This window comes from Macaca thibetana, chromosome 6 (assembly GCF_024542745.1).
Source record: "Macaca thibetana thibetana isolate TM-01 chromosome 6, ASM2454274v1, whole genome shotgun sequence".
NCBI lineage: Eukaryota > Metazoa > Chordata > Mammalia > Primates > Cercopithecidae > Macaca > Macaca thibetana.
In genome coordinates, this window is record NC_065583.1 from 97,292,976 (window position 1) to 97,313,044 (window position 20,069).

Genomic DNA, 20,069 nt, shown 5'->3' on the forward strand with positions numbered 1-20,069 from the left:
ATATTATGAAATTCTAAATCTTTTTATTTTTAATTTCCAAAGGAAAGAAAATACTCTCATTTATATTTGCTTAGAAAAAGTGTTTTTTGATCCCAGTTTTTAAAATTATTTTTACCTAGTTTGTTCTTCAGTCAGACATATACTCTTCATTGCAGTTCATCTGGAAAGGAGAATTTCAAATGCATGCTTAGAGGAAAACATTTCATGATTTTACCTCAAACCCTACTACTTTGCAGTAGCTTTGTTTCAGGTTATTGATACTTATTTCAAGAGATCCTCATCCAATTTTGTACTTTTATTCTTCCCTCACAAAACATATAATATCAGATAAGTACAAAACACTTAACAACATTTGCAATCAATACTCACATTCACTTGCATTCCTGTGTTATGTGGGATAGTTTGGCAAAATTGACTTTCTCAGATTTGTGAACTTCATTCACTAGACAACATTGCTTTTCTTTGGACATTTTTTTGATATTTCTGTATACTGCATTCTCGCTCTCTCTTTACCTGTCTGTATCCCCACACACAGCTATCACGCATACACACCTGCACAACTCAATGTGCTCAGCCTCTTAGAGTTATTAAGATTCACTTCTGATATCTGAAAATGGCAGTAGGAAAACTTCTCTTCAAACAAAGCAAAGAAAAAGCCCTTGTTTTAAATTCTTAAATTTGAAGACATTAGCCAGATTAACCAGTGTTTGCACAGATGTGCACTGAATGCTGCCTCCCTCTCCAGAGGATTTGTGCACAGACCACCATGTGGCTAAGCCCCAAATTGCTTCCCACTTACTCACTCACATTCCTGGATGGCACTGTGTAATTGGGAGCTATATTATGACACATGCATTTCATGTAGAAATTTTGTATTATCTCTCTGGCCCCCTCTCTCTCTCTCTCTATACACACACACACACACACACAAAATATATATATTATATATTTTATATGTATAAAATATATATATTTTACATATTTATATAATATATATAATATATAATATAACATATATTATATATGTTATATATTATATTATATATAATAAAACATATATATATGTTATATATTATATATATATATATATATATTATATATATATATATTATATATAACATATATTATATATGTTATATATTATATTATATATAATAAAACATATATTATATATGTTATATTTTATATTATATATATTATAACATATATTATATATGTTATATATTATATTATATATGTTATATATTATATATGTTATATTATATATATTATATACAGAGAGAGAGAGAGAGAGACCAGCCTAGTCAACATAGTGAAACCCTGTCTTTACCAAATATACAAAAATTAGCCGGGTGTGTTGGCAGGTGCCTGTAGTTCCAGCTACTAGGGAGGGTGAGGCAGCAGAATCGCTTGAACCCAGGAGGTGATATATATGTGTGTGTGTGTGTGTGTGTGTGTGTGTGTGTGTGTGTGTGTGTGTATATATATATATGGGGGGAGAGAGAGAGAGAGAGAGAGGGAATCTCGCTCTGTCACCCAGCCTGGAGAGCAATGCCATGATCTTGGCTCACTGCATCCTCCGCCTTCTGTGTTCAAGGGATTCTCCTGCCTTAGCCTCCCAAGTAGATGGGATTACAGGCACATGCCACCATGCCCAGCTAATTTTTGTATTTTTTTTTTTTTAGTAGAGACAAGGTTTCGCCATGTTGGCCAGACTGGTCTCGAACTCCTGACCTTCTGACCTCAGGTAATTCAACCACCTTGGCTCCCAAAGTGCTGGGATTACAGGCGTAAGCCACCTTGCCTGGCCTATCAGTATATGTTACACAGTTCATAAATGGAAATCTTGAGAATTTTTAAATTGTACAAGTTCTGTGGCATAATTCTCCTGTGTGCATTATCAGAATAATCCATTAGTAACAAGTATAAACTTTTACAACTCAAATACATAGTATTTTAATGTAATCAAAGGGAAAAAATAAGTGATCTTTTTAAAAAAAATTAAATCTTAGTTTTTATTTATTTTTAAATAAATATTTATTGAATGTTTGCTAAGTAGTTGTGACCTGAATGGTGGAGGGGCAATGATAAACAAGTTGCTGTTTAGATGATGAGATAGATAGACAGACAGACAGACAGACAGGAAGATATAGATAGATAGATAGATAACAGAAAATAGAAAAATAGATGATAGATAGATATATAGATATGTTATGATGTGTTGTGATACAAGTATATGAAGCCATAAAAATATAAAACAAATACCCTGCCTTAAGCTAAGTATAAAGGAATGCATACCAACCTGTAAAAATAACATCTAGACATAAATCTAAAAAATAATTTCAATCTATTGCAGACTGAAAACAACAACAACAAACAACAAAACCTATTCCGGACAGAGAAAATAGTGTGTAGAATAACCAGGACATTAAAAATATAGTAATGTCATGAACTGAAATAAGTTAAATGTGTCTAGAACTTAGAGAGAAGGGACATGGTGGCCAGCACTGACTCTGAGGATGGTGACAAGTGGCAGATACGCTAGAGTTTGGTACAGTGTTTTAAGAAAAATTGACTTTTTACTAAGAACAACAGAGAGAATTTGTATTTCTGTTGGTGCAACATGGAAAGCAAAGTACAGCAAAACACAGCAGGGGGACAATTTGAAGGCAGCAGATGAGGCTAGACATGATCTTAGCTTGGGTCAGTGTGGTAACTAACGGGATGAAGAGGAGAGAGTCATTGAGTATTTAGACGATACCCTAGACAAGTATTGGTTATTTGTGGGGTATGAAGAAAAAGAGTGTGGTAGAAACTAAGAGTAAGGAAAGGCATCCCCAGTTTCTGGCCTGAGCAACTGGGTATCATTTACTGAGATATTGTAAATGACAATACACAGGATTGGGAGGCAGAAAGAGAGTGCAGTATTTCACATATTGAATTTGAGAAATTTGATAGACATTATCTAAGAAGTCAAGCATCAATGTAGAAGTCATAATTATATAGATGGTTATTGAAGCTTAGGGAATGGATGAGTCTGCCTAGAAAAAGGGTAATAACAAAGAATAGAAGAGCTAGACATGGGAAAGAATAGAGGACTTTGAAATGCAAACCGGTAAGAGGGCCATCAATATTTAAGTGATAGGTAGAGAAAGTGAAATCTGTAAAGCAGCCAGAGAGAGAGTAGTCAGGTAGAAGGAAAACCAGGAAAGTGTGGCACACAGTAAGTTCAGGATTAACAATGTCTCAAGGAGTGGATAATCAGCAATGTCAAGTACTGTGGAGCAGTTAAGCAAGATAAGCATTTACTTTAATTCCATGTGATTTATGGATGATCTTGTTGCTTTACGGAAGATCAGTTTTGCTGGCATTGTGGAGAAAGAGCTTGACTGTGGCACATAGAAGAATTTGTAGGAAAAAATTAAATGGCTAAAACAAACATTTGTCTATTTATTTGCTTACTCATTCATCTGTCAAATATTTGAGTCTCAGCTATGTGCCACTCTTCCTGTCACTGAGGATATAGCAGTTAAAAAATAGTCTTTGTCATAAATATGTGTAAAATATTGTTAAAATGATCAGACAAAACAAAGAATATAAACATTGGAATGTGGTAGTAATATAACATTCATCATCACTTGGAAAAAATTAAATGTATGTGTGTTATTGAGAGTAGGTCAGTACAGGATAATAGTACTGTATATCATTTTATTTATAATTTCTTTTTATCTTTTCTGTAATTATATTGACTTCTGGCCAGGCTTCTCATTTCCGTGTGTGTGTGTGTGTGTGTGTGTATGGCATATCATGTAAAAAATATATAATATATATATATATTCAGGAAAAGTTATTTCATTTTATTCTGTTTTATATTCTCCTATCCTCTCCTACCTATCATATTCCATAGAAACTTATTTCCCTTTGGTAATGATATCCCTTTTCTAATACAAATTCAGATTCTATTAAATTTGTTACCCCCCTATATTGTCACTAATGGCCTGTTCCTCAGCTTTCATTTTATTATGAAAAATTGAATATATTTACCCCAGAAAATAAAGACTGTCATACACATTTTTAAAAAAAACCTAGAAGTTGACTGTACATTTCACTCTATGAATAGCCATATTCATGTTTATCTTTCAGAAGGCAATCAGTGTCAGAATATCAAGTAGTATAATAGAGTCTGACGCTGTCTGAAAGACTTCTTGTTAGTGTTCATGAAATATCAGAAAGTTAGCGAGCCTTAAGTAGCTCTCTTGGGTGGTGTAGGGTTATTTTAGATTTCGAGACTTTGGTTACCAAATGAGGGGTTTGGTAAATTTTAGTTAAATTTTTCACATAGTAGATGAAATTGTGAGTGGTTGTCAGGGTGGTTCATTTTCCCCTCTTCTTAAGATTACTTCTTAGACTCATGATTGAATCCATTTTTCTACAAATTATCATAATGAGAGCTATGTTTCATGGACTAAAATACTTTCTCTAAAGCTGCTAGCCAATGGATGATTGCTAAGAAATTTTCCAGTCAACTAGGGTCAAAGGGATTTATTTTCACAGTTATGTTTCCTTACTTTTCTAATAATAAGAAAGGTTAAATATAAGTTCATACAAACAAATATAATTGTAAGTTAAGATGACAGATAATTAAGGGAAAGTTTTTGTACTAATTTTGGATATATTATAGAAAAGTAATTATGTTTTATATGTGTAAAAATTCTGTAACATACTACATAAACTCATTAGCTTATTGATGTAAAAATATTTCTGCTTTATTAATAATGACAATGAATAGAATTTGTTAGTTTGTAATTCCAAGCTGTAACAATTATATATTAACTTTCAGAGAGAAAAAAATGTATAACATCAAAGAACCTTAGATATTATTGAATACCGAAAGCCATTCTAGTCCAGTCAAAGGACAAAAGCTAGTTTGTGGTAAAACTTTTATTTGTAAGAAAAGACAATGACTCATTAAGATATTGATGTATATCATTTAAACCACTGTCCTTTAGTTTATATTTTACACGGCATTTATTGAATTTTTTCTTTACAAAAGTTATATATATATATATATATTATATATATAAACTTTAGAACATACAAAATAAAAGAAGCAAACAAAATGTATCATAATCTTAGGTTATATACACTTTTAGTCTTTTTTTAATCACTTATCTGTATCTGGTTTTTTTAATACCTACCTAAAGCTATATACAGTCATATAAAGAATGATAGCAATTTGATTTTTTACATAAAATTATGTACATGTTTGTGTTTATGTGTATACATATGTGTGCATAAAACTTATACTACACAGTTCATATTTCTTGATAGTCACCTTTAGTTTTTTCACATAAGGATATAAAATTATCTTTCCATTTAATTAAAAATTGTTTCCTGAAATTTTTTAAATAGCAAGAAAACATTCCATCATTTATTATCATTTATTTAATGAGCCCCTACTTGTGGACATTTAAGTAGTATGCTAATTTCCTCTATTATGAAGAATTTGATAGAGTGCCTTATAACTAAATTTTGTGCATATTTGCCATTGTGTCTTTAGACTAAATTCTTAAAGGTAAATGGTTGGGATAAGAGTTTTTTGAAAGCTTTTAATATTCTAAGGATTGTATAGAAAAGGCTAAACAGTTTATCATGATAGATTTATAATGAAGAGGAAGCTTAATGTACTTATGCTCACTTATTCATAGTAATATAGATTTGGAGTTATTTGATTTGTATAATAGAAGAAGAAAAATACACATGAAGAGAAAAAGAAGAGATTGTTATCCTATCCAATATATTTTAAAAATAATGTGATTATATTTCCTTTAATTTTCATTCAAACATTTGATTACTGTAGTAGGCCATAAAACATTTAAAAAGGGTAAAACAGAAGTAGGCATATATAAAGAAGAGTTTAGTTAATAAAAACTATAAAGAAAGAGACATTCTCTAAAATCAAGCCCAATAAGAGAAGGAGTAGGTATTTAATCATATAAAGCTTAAGTAATATTTTAGAGCATCTGCAGCAGCAGTCCCCAACCTCTTTAGTACCAGGGACTGGGTTTCATAGAAGATAATTTTTCCACAGAAGATGGGTTGGCATTAGATTATCATAAGGAGCATACAACCTACATCCCTTGCATATGCAGTTCACAACAGAGTTGTGTTCTCAGGAGAATTTAATGCTGCTGCTGATCTGAAAGGAGGCGGAGCTTATGCAGTAATACTTGCTCACCTGCTGCCCATCTCCTGCTGTGTGGCCTGGTTCCTAACAGGCCACGGGCTGGTAGGATCCCTGATCTAAAGTATGGAACAGGCTTAGGGTAAGTGGAAAAAGAAAGCTTAAGAAGGTTAAATAAAGCTAGGAAATGGAAAAATGACTAATACTACTCTGATGGAAAGTAAAGGGCTAATGGATGAATGACACAGCCTTTGCTCTCATCTCTCCCCATACTACTATTAACACAGAAGATGGAATGAAGAAAAAGATAGGACACTTTAAGAATTCATTGAAAATAAGTGTTTTGGCCTGGAGCGGTGGCTCATGCCTGTAATCCCAGTACTTTGGGAGACCAAGGTGGGTGGGTCACTTGAGTTCAGGGGTTTAAGACCAGCCTGGCCAACATGATAAAACCTTTTCTCTACTAAAAAAAAAAAAAAAAAAAAAAAAAAAAATTGCCAGGTGTGGTGGTGCACATCTGTAATCCCGGCTAAGCAGGAGGCTGAAATGAGAATCGTTTGAACCTGGGAGGCGGAGGTTGCAGTGAGCTGGGATCATGCCACTGCACTCCATCCTGACAACAGAGAGAGACTGCTTCAAACTAACTAAATAAGTAAATAAATACATAAGTGTTTTGATAGGTTGGATTAATTTCTTGAAAATATTACAGACTCCTGTAGCATCTAATACAAATCTTATTGGTACCTCCTGTGTGCTAGAATCATGCTGTTTGATATGAGGAATTACTAGAATAAAGCATAAGGGTTACTGAGATGAAATAGAGGCATGAATTCTTTGTCAAAGAGCTTAAAATAGATGTCATTGTTTGTGGAGTTTTGTTTGGCCACATTCCCTGGAGCCATAGGAAAACTAGGTGACACCTCAAGGTGACTTTGTACTGTAAGACAACTTATTGTTTAACATATAGCAAAGTATTTATGTGAAGAAAAATCCATAATCCATATTGCTTAAAGTACAAGGTTAACAATTTCTAAATGAGTCATATAATGAGAGTAGAACTGGGCTGAATCATTTCCAGATTATATTTAATTTTGGCATTTGAAAGTATAAAATTAATCAAGCTATGATTTAAAATAGACAACAATCAATATTTATTGTTATCTTCTTTTAATTTTAATCAAGACTTGGAAAGAAAAATAGGGAGGGCAAAATTTCAGTCTCTCAGCTGAAGATAGAACCCAGTAAGGATATTTGTTTTCTTAAGTACTAATCCTTGGAAAATATAGCAAATTTCAAAAAAGAATTAACACCTTTTTAATACAATGTATTCATATAACCCCACAATGTCTTTATCTGCTAAGGTTTCGTTGTGAAATGAAACCAGAATGCTTCATCCAAATCACAGAGAGCCATTGGATACAGAACTCGTTATTGTGACTCATCTACACAAGGAGCTCAAACATTTTCAAGAACAAGACATATTCTGTGTGTGTCAGCTTAGCTGTCTTTTAACCAATGACTTTGGCTTTTCAGACAATAGATAAATTGGAGTGCATCACAGAACAGCCTCTGGCTTGCAAGATTAGATTTCATTACTTCTTAAATATGGAGGTCCAGCTGTGTTACTTTCCACAATGCTTTCCTGTCCCAGAACTACTGTAGTAAAGCTCCCTTCTCAATGAGCCCTGCTGGTTATTAGCACATCAGGTGATAAACACTGAAGTGTGTGGGCAGATAGTCTTTTTATGCAGTTTATCAGTCACTGTCATGCCAAAGACAAAGACTTTTTTCCTCATCCTTTTCCCTTTAATTTTGCCTGTATTTTCAGAGTGCACCATTCATTTACACACACACACACACACACACACACACACACACACACACACACACACGTAAAATAACCTGGAAATAAGTGAGCTAATGTCAATGTCAGTGTTAAACAGGAAGGGGATTCTGTGATAAATGTAATGAATAGACCAAGGTCATTGATTCCTGCTCAGTGGAAGAAGAGTTAAACCTACAATTTTGTTCCATGCTTTTTGCACATTGCAGTGCTTGTTCAAATTAAGCTGTGCCTGTTACACATATGGGGAGTAATACTTTCAAACCCAAAGAAATAATAATACTTCTTTTTGTTGGTTTGGAAGTTTTTTGTTGTTGTTGTTTCTGGAGATGGGGTCTCTGTCACCCATGCTGGAGTGCAATGACGCAATCATGGCTCACTGCAGCCTCAATGTCCCAGGCTCAAGTGATCCTCCCACCTCAGCCTCCCAGGTAGCTGGGACTACAGGTACACTCCACCAAGCCTGGTTAATTTTTGTACTTTGTGTAGAGACAGGGTTTTGCCATGTCGCTCAGGCTGGTCTTGAACTTCTAGGCTCAAGCAATCCACCCACCTCAGCCTCCCCAAATGTTGAGATTACAGGCATGAGCCACCCCACCCAGCCAAAAATAATACTTCTAATTCCAGTGTTTGTTACATTCAGAGCATGTTCTACTGGAATTCTGTAGTGTGTAAACATCTGAAGGAACACATTCTTTAAAGGACTGCATCATGGGGGTGTGGTTAAGAAGCTAGCTAGGCTGAGTTGAAATCTTGGTACTTCTATTTGCCAAGTCTGTGACTTAGAGCAAGTTACTTAATCTCTCTCCACCTTAGTTTCCTCATCTGTAAAATTGGGGTATGAGTACCAATGTCAAAGGGCCTTTGTGTAAATTAAATGATTCAATACGTATAAGGATCTTTAAACAGTGTCTGGCTCATAAGTGCCACCCAGGAGTTACTAATTAAGTGATATAAATAATTAAACCTTATATACTATTTTAAAGCTACATGCAGAAATCAAACATCTAAGCCTCTATTCTTTCATCATTTTAGTCATTAATAAAATTATTGAAATGTCCAATAAGTACTGACTTTTTTTTTTTTTTTTCTGTTTGTGCATGAATACACAAACTGGGGGCAATGTAGCTGTCAGCTTTTAATTTTTCAAAAACTTTCTTTCCTTCAACATAATTTGACAAATCACCTCATTTCATATGGGCAAAAGAGAACCCTATGTTTTATTATATGAAATTTATGAGTAATGTAAGTAATGCTTGCATAATTAGGAATCAGTCCTTTAGGAATATAGCTTTCCTTATGCTTAGAGCAAATAAGTTATGAATTGATTTTTTTCTTTATAAGATTGCAAAATGGGAATCTTGTAAAGTATAATAAATACCAAGTTGGAATTTATGACAGTACATTAATAGTAGTTTCTTGGATATGATAGATCAGCAATAAGCTCTTTGTGACTTTGCATAAAGATATAATCACGGGGAAAAAAGAACATTAGGATCCTCCATTTAACAAATGTGTATTGAGACTTCATGGAGAGCTTGTGATCTACCATTTCTCTATGACCTGACGATAAAGGCTCAGCCTTCTAAATACTTAAATTTAAGAAAGGGTAAGACAGGCACATCAGTAATCATTATACAATGCAGAAAATAATTATCATAAAAGGGGAACAAAGTGCTATGGGTATCAAGTGGGGAAAGATCACTTCCTGTCCTAGGAATCAGATTTTATGTTTGTGGTGGCTTTTGAGATGAGCTGAGATGGAAATTTATTTAATCTGTAGAAATTACTATATTGGAACATTTTAAGCAAACATAGAATGATAGAAAGCAAAAAAAAAAAAAAAAAAAAAAAATAGACATGGGGAAACTTTCTAGAAGAATTAGCATTAGTGGTTGCTCAGGTTATAAGGTGTTTATGGGGAGGATTGTGAGCAAGACCAGGACGGTAATGTGGATCTGTATTCTATAGAGCAGTGGTCCCCCACCTTTTGGGCACCAGGAACCAGTTTCGTGGAAAACAATTTTTTCCACGGAGCCGCGGTGGAGGAGTAGTTTCAGAATGAAAGTGTTCCACCTCAGATCATCAGGCATTAGATTAAGGAGGCCACACCCTAGATAACCCCCATGTGCAGTTCACAATAGGATTCTTGCTCCTATGAGAATCTAATGCTGCTGCTGATCTGGCAGGAGGCGGGGCTCAGGCTCATTTCCTGTTGTGCAGCCGGGGTTTCTAACAGGCCGCAGACAGGCACCTGTTCATGCCCCAGGGGAGTTGGAGACCCTCGATATAGAGCCTCTATTCATCTCCTTGAACCAAAGTACGATCTTCAATGTTATTTCCAAAATTATCCCAGAAATAAGACTCTATAACTTGTCTTGAAAATTTATTATTGAAGCGTGTAATCATTATAAAAACACAAAGCTCTTATCTGAACAACATTTAAGTACTACCTCAGGCTTTTGAGGAATAAGTTGTTTAAATTTTTCTATTATGTTTTTATTCTGCCTCCAAGATAAATTTATTTTTCGATTTATTAATTATTTTATTTTCGACAGGACTTGGTCTAGTAGGCAGTTGATTTGGAAAGGGCTGAATGTGGCTCATTGACCAAAATTGATGCTAACTTTTAATCTAGAATTTCTAACCAGAAATTAGTTATTGGAAGAAACAACTGTAAAGTTTTAAAGCTGGTTTCCGGGAGAAACATCTACAACTAGAAATGTCAGTTGACGTGGAAAATTTCATGAGAAGCTACAAAATATTTAGATTCTGCTGGATGGACACTTAGTCTTGGACACTAAGGAAATTGTTTCCATTAGAACAAATGTTTGGTTTTCCTGTCTGTGGACTTTAATCAACTACATGTGAAATATATGCAAAATAGATTCTTTGCTAGAGAGAAACTGAAAGATTGAAAGTATATCTTTAAGGCTTTTCTTTGTTTCAAAATTTTGCAATTCTTTCCCATTGCAAAGATACATTTGACATTGTTTGCATACCAGTTATATTCTCCCTTGACTCAACCCCAAGCATGACCTCCTCTGACTAATCTTGCCTTTAGGCAGGAGGAAGATAAGATTACCAGTTCCCAGTGCTCTAGCAATTGGTCCATAAGATATAGCTGAAGGAGGGAAGGAAAGGAAATTAATTCTTTACAGTGTTGGATTGCTGGTTGTTATAAAGCAGCTTAAACAAGACAGGTAATAACACCATTGTATTTTGTGCTAGTTAGATCACATCTGGAGTACCGTTTCCATTCTTTTTACTGTATTTTAAAATATGTCATCAAATTTGAGTTTATCAAGAGTAGGTCAACAAAAATGATGACCAGGTGTATATACCATGATATGTAAAATTAAGTAGGGATATTTATCTCAGTTAAGAAAATAATTACAATAGCTTTTAAATATTTGAATGACTGTCATCTCAAATATTGGGCCTGATTAATCCATTGTTTTCTAGAGGCAGCTCTGAGAGAGAGATGTGACATGTTCCTTGGTGAGATTTTGAGTTCTCTGCCTCTAGAAGTTTTGAAAGATATATGGATTTTTTGGTAGGCAGATTGGGCTGTTAGAAGGGTAGAAATTAGAAATTAATAGTTTTCATTCAAAACTTGAAAATATTTTAAGAGATAAGAAAAATTGATGTGGGCCCTCCCTGAATAGCCCTGTACCTTTATTCAATTTCATTGCTTTAAAGTTAGAACTGTCTACTTTTTTATCAGTTGAGTTCTTTAAAGACATTCCAATTAAGGAGAAATTTAGCCTAGGGGGACAAGTTTTGCAGATAGGAAAATTACATTGTCAGTGTCACATGATTAACACCTGAATGTGGATACACTATTTTCCTTTAAAGAAGGTCCTAATGATTATGAAAAGAAAACATTTAATTTTAGCTCCTATTGTAACAGGAAAAAAAAATCCTCTAAAGCAGTCATTAACTCACCGTTACAGAAGGCAATAGCACATTAGATTAGCTCTATGTAAGCAAACAGAAATTGTGTTTTATCTGTTATTGTCAGTGTCCTTGCAATGAGTTAAAACTACATGAAAAGGATAATTCCCCCTAACCGAAAAGGCACGTAAGAATTTCACAGAAATATCTCATCTTTCTTCAAGTTAGACCTGCCGACTGTTTTTTTTTTCTTCCCCCTTCATCTTTTGAATTTCAAAATATATTTTAATTAAGCCAAATGTGTGAATCTATATTTTGGGAACATATCATTTCAAAGCCATCGTAAAATTTCTGAAGTATTTTGGAATATAAGGAATGAAAAGGGAATGATATTTTACTAAAAGACCTCACAGATATTAAAATGGTAAAAAGTCATGTTTGAAATAACTGTAACCATATGAAATACTTGATGGTGGCATGCACACACACACACACACTCTGTTTGCCAAGATTCTACCATGAAGTAATTTTCTGTCTTTAAATTAATCACCATTTATATTTTAAAAGCATTGAAATTTCATATTATTTATATCTCAGAAGACACAGAATATTCAGTGTTCAACCCTAGTCATCTCTGCTGAGGTGGGATGATGGGCAGGGAAACCAGTAATTGGTCTAAGGCTGCATCTGCCAGGCACATGGATCAGTCATTTGTTTGTCTCTGTGTTTTGTGCTACTTGGACATTGGACATTGGAAGTTTTACTGTATCTCTGTTAGTGGTAACTTTCTTAAAGCAAGAGAGTAACATTCACAGGAAAATGGCAGAAATATAATATCATCCAATATATTTAAGAAGCATAGTCCTTTTTAAAAAAAATAGGCTGATGGCATCAAAGAGGATCTTTTAAGAATCTTGCTTATAGAAAGCAAGTGTTATACATTGTGTTTAGGATTATGGACTTTATTTAATAAAAGTATTAGGTAATTTATTGTCTTTGTTTCTACCATGATTCAAATGAAATCTGATTATTCACTGAAACCTCCTTTATAAGACAGAAATCCTGGAATTCATCCAAATATTATTCACTAAAGACTTAGTTAAACAAATTATGCCATATGCATTAAATGAAATATTATTCAGTATATATTATATAATCCTCTTTTCATTTATTATATCATAAGTATATATTTAATTATTTTAGACATATGTGTATGTATTCTGATGTTAAAGAATTTACTTCAAAATTCTGCTTGTGGTGAGTTTTTAGTTGGTAATTTAGGTGATTTAATAAATATACTTCTATTTTCTAATGCAAACCTTAACCCATTGTACCAATGGATTTTTTTACCAACACTCTTAATCATTAGGTCTTGTCCAGCATTAACATTTTATATGCAATGATTCTGTGGTTTTCTTAAGTGGATACTGTCACTGAGATTTGTGCCAGTATTACTGATCTATTCATTACATTTTAGTTTTTTGTTCTTTTGGTTTTAACAGATTTGCTTGTTAGATTAGCTCATTTGTCCAGACTTATGGAAATGAATTGAGGTTGAAGTGAGTAGTCTCCCACACATAAATAAAGCAGAAATCCATACAACGTAAAGGAGCCTGAGAGTATCAGCTTCCTGCTATCAGGTGCTGTGAAACAAAATAATGTGGATGCTGTGACCATCTGAAATTCATATCTAGTGAGCTGGTAACCTAGGCTTCATGGCTTCTCTAGTGACATTAAACAGCATTCTTGTTGTAGAATTAATGATTCCCCCTTTCCTATATTAAATTTTCAAAAAGATTATGAATGTATTAATTTTATTGAAAATAGATAAATCTGAGAAATCATTTATATTAACTTTTGATCCGCTTTATCCCTTACAAGTTTCTTCTTTTTATTTGCCCATGAATTTTCTTAGGTTTAATTTTCAATCCTCATTTTACAAAGCTAAAAAGAAAAAGGGTAAAAACAGTCATTAAATTTACTTACGGACTTTAAATTTTAAATTTTCTCAATTTAAAATTGGACAGTTTTCCAAAAATATTTACTCAGGACCAATTATATACACTGTGCAAAATTAAAACATTTGTCCTCCAAGGAAGAATAATGTCCAGCTTGGGAAACAAAGCTGGAAAATATTATGTACCATTCTGTTTAGAACTGGCTTTAGGTTATAATTTAAAAGGTAGTGGGGGTAGAAGGGAATATCTGGAGACTGAAATAAATACTAAGCACTTGAAGGTGGTGAAACTTGAATTCAGTCAACAAGGATGGTATGGGTTTGGATAGGGAGGAAGGGCACATTTAATAAACAAAGGATATTTAAGGACAATTGAATAGATACACAAAAATATTGAATTGTAAGTCCCCTTGTGATATCAAATCACCTAACTTAAAGATATTTATTACTTCCTTTAAGTAAGAGAATTTGTCCTGATTATGTTCTCAAAGACTCTTTAATAACAGCTGGGATATGAATGTAGGCTGCTCGAGTCATATTACTTTCCAGCTTCCCAGTACTCTGGCTTACTTTTATAAAATATGTGTTTTTGTTCAGTTTAGTTTTAGTTTTTTTACTCAGTGGCAAAAAATGAACCCAAAGCTTCCATTCTTTTTTTGTTATTTTTCTCATTTATACCTCTATCTAAAATGAGAGACTCACAAATGCACCACTAATAGCTGTTAAAATGATTCACTGCATAAATACATTGTAAAACCCATGTAAACTATATCACTTCTAAATATTAAAAGTACATCTTGTGGTTCTATTTAAATGAATCTACTTAATTAATAAATCATAGTTTCGTGTTTTCTGAGTTAGCTTAAAAATCCCAGATTTAATTTTTCATGAGACAATCTAATGGTCTGCAACCATTGTCTTTATAACAATTATATTGTTTCCTTCCTACCCCAAGAAGGAAAATCTGATTTATATAACTACATATAGTTATAGAAACTATATATGTTTATGTATATATTTGTATGATGAAACATATACAAAGATATAAGGCTTTCTTTGATGAATTTAATAATATTACAAAATGAAGCAGCTGAGCTTTATTTAATACAAATGACTGTATTAAACATTTGTGCATCTTTTCTTTCAACAAATATTTATTCAGTTCCTCCAGCATTCCACTGGTTTAAAAACTACGGATGTAATGGTGAGCAAAAAAATGCTACAGCCCTGCCATCATGAAACTCCTAGTCTAATGGGAGAGACTAATGAAAATATAATATATGTTTACATGCTAACCACATATGTACAAGATTATGTTTTATGTATTATATATTATAAATACTTCAACAGATGCCATTCTCCAAATTTTGCACAGGAATCAAAATGCATGTAAAATGTTGATAGAATGGAAACATTTTGATTATTCAAGCATTTTCTATGCAAATACAATGCTGTGCCTCACAGTGACCCAAATACTCTGCGGTTCTGAGATTGTAGAGTTGACCACATCGTATGCTGTCTGAAACATTTGGCCAGGGGAAACTAATCATCTTTGTTATACTTTTCTCAGGGAAGAAGTTAGTAATAGCAACCTTTAAGGCTGAAGTCACATCCCAATTGGGCCATTGGCCAAGAACAACAGATAAACAAATAATAAAATAAAGACCAAATTAACCCAGACCGCTCTCTCAATGCTTCTGTGGATACTTCCGGAGGCAACTCCATATTCTTCTTAATGACTGAGTTCACACATTTGAAATAATAGTTTACTCTAATTTTAGTAATGTCCCTGCTCCCCCCAGCACATAAACATACACATACATTAAGAGCACTTAACATCTGGGTGGGCATAAATAATCAAGCATAAATATCATAATTGCTATTTTTGCATCACTGCATTAAATAAAACATTCTAAAATATTGTCAGAATACAATAATACATAGTTCTTGTTACATTGGTTATGGAGATAATGGCTATAAATATAGATAATTATATACTTGCAAAACATACTTGGTACATGCTTAGCCAAATTTATGATATAGCCAACAAAAGGATTAATAAGTCACTCTGAATTAACATTCACATGTAAAATATGTTATAATATACTAAGAAATGTAGTTTTTATATTTCATAATGAGATTTTCCTATTTGGTGGTAAGCCACACTGGGTGTAAAATTGTTTTGAATGGGTATAATTTCCAAGTTATAAAAGTTTACTTAGAACACTCAAAAATGAAACAGACAAAAACAGAATATGTAAGAATTGTTGAAACCACAAAAAGAGACTGGAATCTGTCTAAAGAAGAAACTTATAGGTTATAGTATCATGTTGTATCAGGGTAACATATGGCCCACTGGATTTTGGTAGTTGTGCTTCACAGTTGATACTGTGAGGTACAATTCACAGTTGTGAGGAAGAAATGAAGGAAGTTGTGAGAGAGTGAGGAAGAAATGAAGAAAGGCAAGGAAAGTCTGTATGATGCCTTCCTGTTCTTCCAAGCACCACCACACCTCAGGAACATGTACACTGGTGGAATGTCCTGCAAAAGAGCTGCTAACTTAAAAATCAAGAAATGGGTTTATTGTATCAAAGCGTGGTGGTGAGCTCCCTGGAAAAATAAAGCACTGAAATCTCAGCTGCCCACTGAATGCATAGCCTGAGGGCTGTGTGGACTTCTGGTCTCAGTTGCCTCAGATAATTAATTTCTTATGCATTCTAATATATTTTTAAAAGGAACAACAAAACTGGTTAGGATTGTAGCAGAATGCCACTTAGATGTAAATAACAAAAAGCTCAACTCAAATAATACAAAGTATGTTTTTTCCCTAGAACTAGAAGTCCAAAGGTAGGTCAGGATTCATGGTTGATATGATTCAGTGGCTCAACAATATCATCAAGAATCTAATATCTTTGTTTCTGCACTCTGCCTTTGAGCAGGATCAGCTTTCTTCTAAATCTGTCTCCCATCGTGGTTGCAAGGTGCATGCCAATGACTTCTGGGGCCACAAGCCTCTGTGTCTACATCTAAAGGAGAACGACAAGGGGTTATTTCCAGACACTTTCTCAGAAGAGTGCGGAGGCCTTTTTTTTTTTTTTTTCCCAAGAGCCTCTCCCCACCTAAATACACACAAATATCTATCTCCTTACATATAATTGTCCCCAAATGGGTCACATGCCTATACCTAGGCCAATAACTGTGGCCAAGAAAAGGGAACAGAATCAATTAGTTCTGAGATACAGACCATTTAGTAAATCCAAAGGGGGTGTCATCTTTCACCAAAGCGTTGATATAGGTACCCAATGAAATCTGAAGATGATACAAGAAAACAGTGTTGAAAGCTTGTGAAACAACCAGAATATAAATTGCGCAGGTTTTCTGTAAGCCTACTCATTTACTGCTGTAGTTCCAACAATGGTACCCATGGCTCTTTCCAGGCGAAATAAACTTTGATGGGTTAGAGTCAGAATTCTCAATATTTAGTGTTCATAGCGATTATCTACAGAGCTTATTAAAAATGCAGAATCCTGGGCTAAACCCCAATGTTCAAATTCAGTAGGTGTGGGGCATTTTAACAGACACCCAGGAAGATTCTGTTATGGGTGACAGGAGGATTACACTTAAATTCTATATGTCTGATATATTTTTTACTCTCTGTTTTCCTACCATGATTATAATTTCAGTACATTCTTCTACATGTTGACCAAGTGGAGCAATACACTTATTTGTGGGGTTGCTTATTTTTGGTTTTCTTGGTGCATGTGTTTAAATTCCCAGAATTAGACTACATGTGCCATAGACTCTGATTTTTATTTTAATTGCTGATTTTATGACTTCTAAGAGGAAGAGAGAATAATCATTTGGGTAGCATGATAGTACCTTCTGTGATACTTGTTTTACAGAAATGTCATTAAAAAGGCAACTAATGCCCACTACAAGGTTTATTTTTACTCTGGGGCTCTAGTTGCCACCTGTTAATAGTTCATGATGTTTTTTTCAGTAAAGCAGTTAGTCTACAATGCTGCCTGTGTTACAGATATAACTAAAGCTGAATTATTACCAGTACTAACCCTTGTGTATATGCCTTTATGAGTGTGAATAGTATATTGGTTAATGACATCTACCCATATCAAGGAAGCACTGCTATGTAGAAGTTTCATAGAAAGATAAATCTTTGCAAAGTTGTGTATTTGCTGGCTGTAATTGTGTTAATTTGTAACAGAGATACTTTCAGGTATTGCAAATTCAAGTGTAGACTGGTACACAGTTTGCCCTGTGGGATTTGCTTTTCGAAGGTTCTGATTACTATGACTCTTACTAAATTGGGAATTGTCTTAATTTCTGTACTTGCTAGTTCATTCTTAAAATTTCTTGCTTATTCTTACAAAATGGAAGAGTAAAATCTTAGCAACTTCCAATCTTCCTTCCTTAGACATCACTTCTTTAGGGTGCTTTGTTTAACCAGTCAGGATCTCAGCTGCCTATGTCTGTCCCTGGATTGTAAGGGAAATGGAGAAGCTTCCAAAGAAGAACTCCATTTCTTGAAAGGATTTCTCTCCTCAGCCTCTGTATCAATTTTTCTTTATTTTCTCCCCCAGTTTTATGCTTAAGTCCAGCTAAGATTATTAGGAGCATAACCTTCCCATGATCCAACACTTTAAATAATACCTAGTGAATTTCAATAAGCTGTGTGTTATCTGGTTTTTATCTTTAAGTAGAAACGGAATCAGCACTTTGTGAGACAATAAGGCATAGCAGAAGGAGTTCAGTTTTAAAGTCGCACTGACATGAGCTCAAATTCAAATTGAACTCACACAGATTGTTCAGTCACTCTGAACCTCTGTACTTTCCTTTATCAAATGAGAAATATTTTAATCTCATTGGTTGTTTTGTCAATTAAATGAGTTCACACAGATACAGTGACCAGCCATAAGTGTAAGGATTGTTTTTTTCTTTTGCATCTCTAGATTTTTGTTAACAATAACTCATCTAAGTCAGCACTTCTACAAGCCCCTGTGGTATTTTTCTAAAAGGGAATTCCTGGAAGCTACCATTTTTTCCCCTCTTTGAGCATGTTATGATATATTTTGGACATGATAAAGTGGCAAACAGCTTTTAAAATATTTATGTTCTCCACGCCATGCATGCCAACTGTGTTTGCTCTCTCCATTTCTTTATGTGCCAAGGAGGCGAGCCAAACAGTGTGAGAGGAAAATACTGTCAGGACACAAAGTCAGCTTGTCTAATGTGTACTCTGCGCAGATGCAACCTTAACGGAAAAGAGTGGAGACCACTCCCTGGCTCCACAGTGATACCTTGATTAACGAATCCACTGGGAACAAAGTTCCTTTATAAGCAATTCAGCTGAGTAAATTTTTAGTTTAAAACTCCATGAATCAAGTGAAATAGTACTGGCTTGTGTCATATAATTCAACGGTAATATTCTGGGTAAACTGTACTTCTGCACAGAGCAGAAATACTTCCTCACAGAGTGCGTGTTGAAGTATAAAAGTGAATAGATGGATTCTAGGCAAAATTGTGAAGCTGCTTCAGACAAACTTTTTTTTTCACTCTTGTAATTGCTATGCTCCATCCTCCACATACATAGGGCAGTAGGTTATTGCCCTTGGAGTCTTGCTGCTCTCAAACCTTCCTACCTCTTAAAGCAGGAATCAACATGATTCACACGTTTATGAGTTACAGTTAATGTTACCTTATATTGATATTGCCTAGTAATACCACAATCTTGGCTACAAGTTAATACCATGTAAAGATTCTAACTTAATTGGTTCTATGTGGAGCCCAGAATTTGGGATTCTAATATACTTACAGGGTTGGCAACCACTACCCAAGGATAAAATTTTATTTTCATATTGTGGCCTTCTCTTTTATAATGTCTGTGTGTATCCATGTGTGGGCTGCAGAACATAAGTCAGAACCACCTGGGATCACTCTTTAAAATGCAGGTTCCTGTGTTCTTACCACAGAATCATCACTACTACATTTTGAAGTGTGTGGTATATGACACACACACACACACACACACACACACACACACACACACAGAAACATGGAGAGCGAGAGAGAGAACTGAAATCTTCATGTTTTACTTTGAAAAAGTCCGAAGTGATTTTGAGTTACCCTGAAGTTTAATTCTTCCTTTCTTATAACTTCTATCTCATGGAACA

At 34.2% G+C, this 20,069-nt stretch overlaps 1 protein-coding gene across 1 annotated transcript in view; it reads left to right on the forward strand.

The window, feature by feature from the left end:
* EDIL3 (EGF like repeats and discoidin domains 3) overlaps positions 1-20,069 on the forward strand; it is a 456,634-nt gene that overhangs the window by 142,283 nt on the left and 294,282 nt on the right. The gene's annotated exons all lie outside the window — the stretch shown is intronic.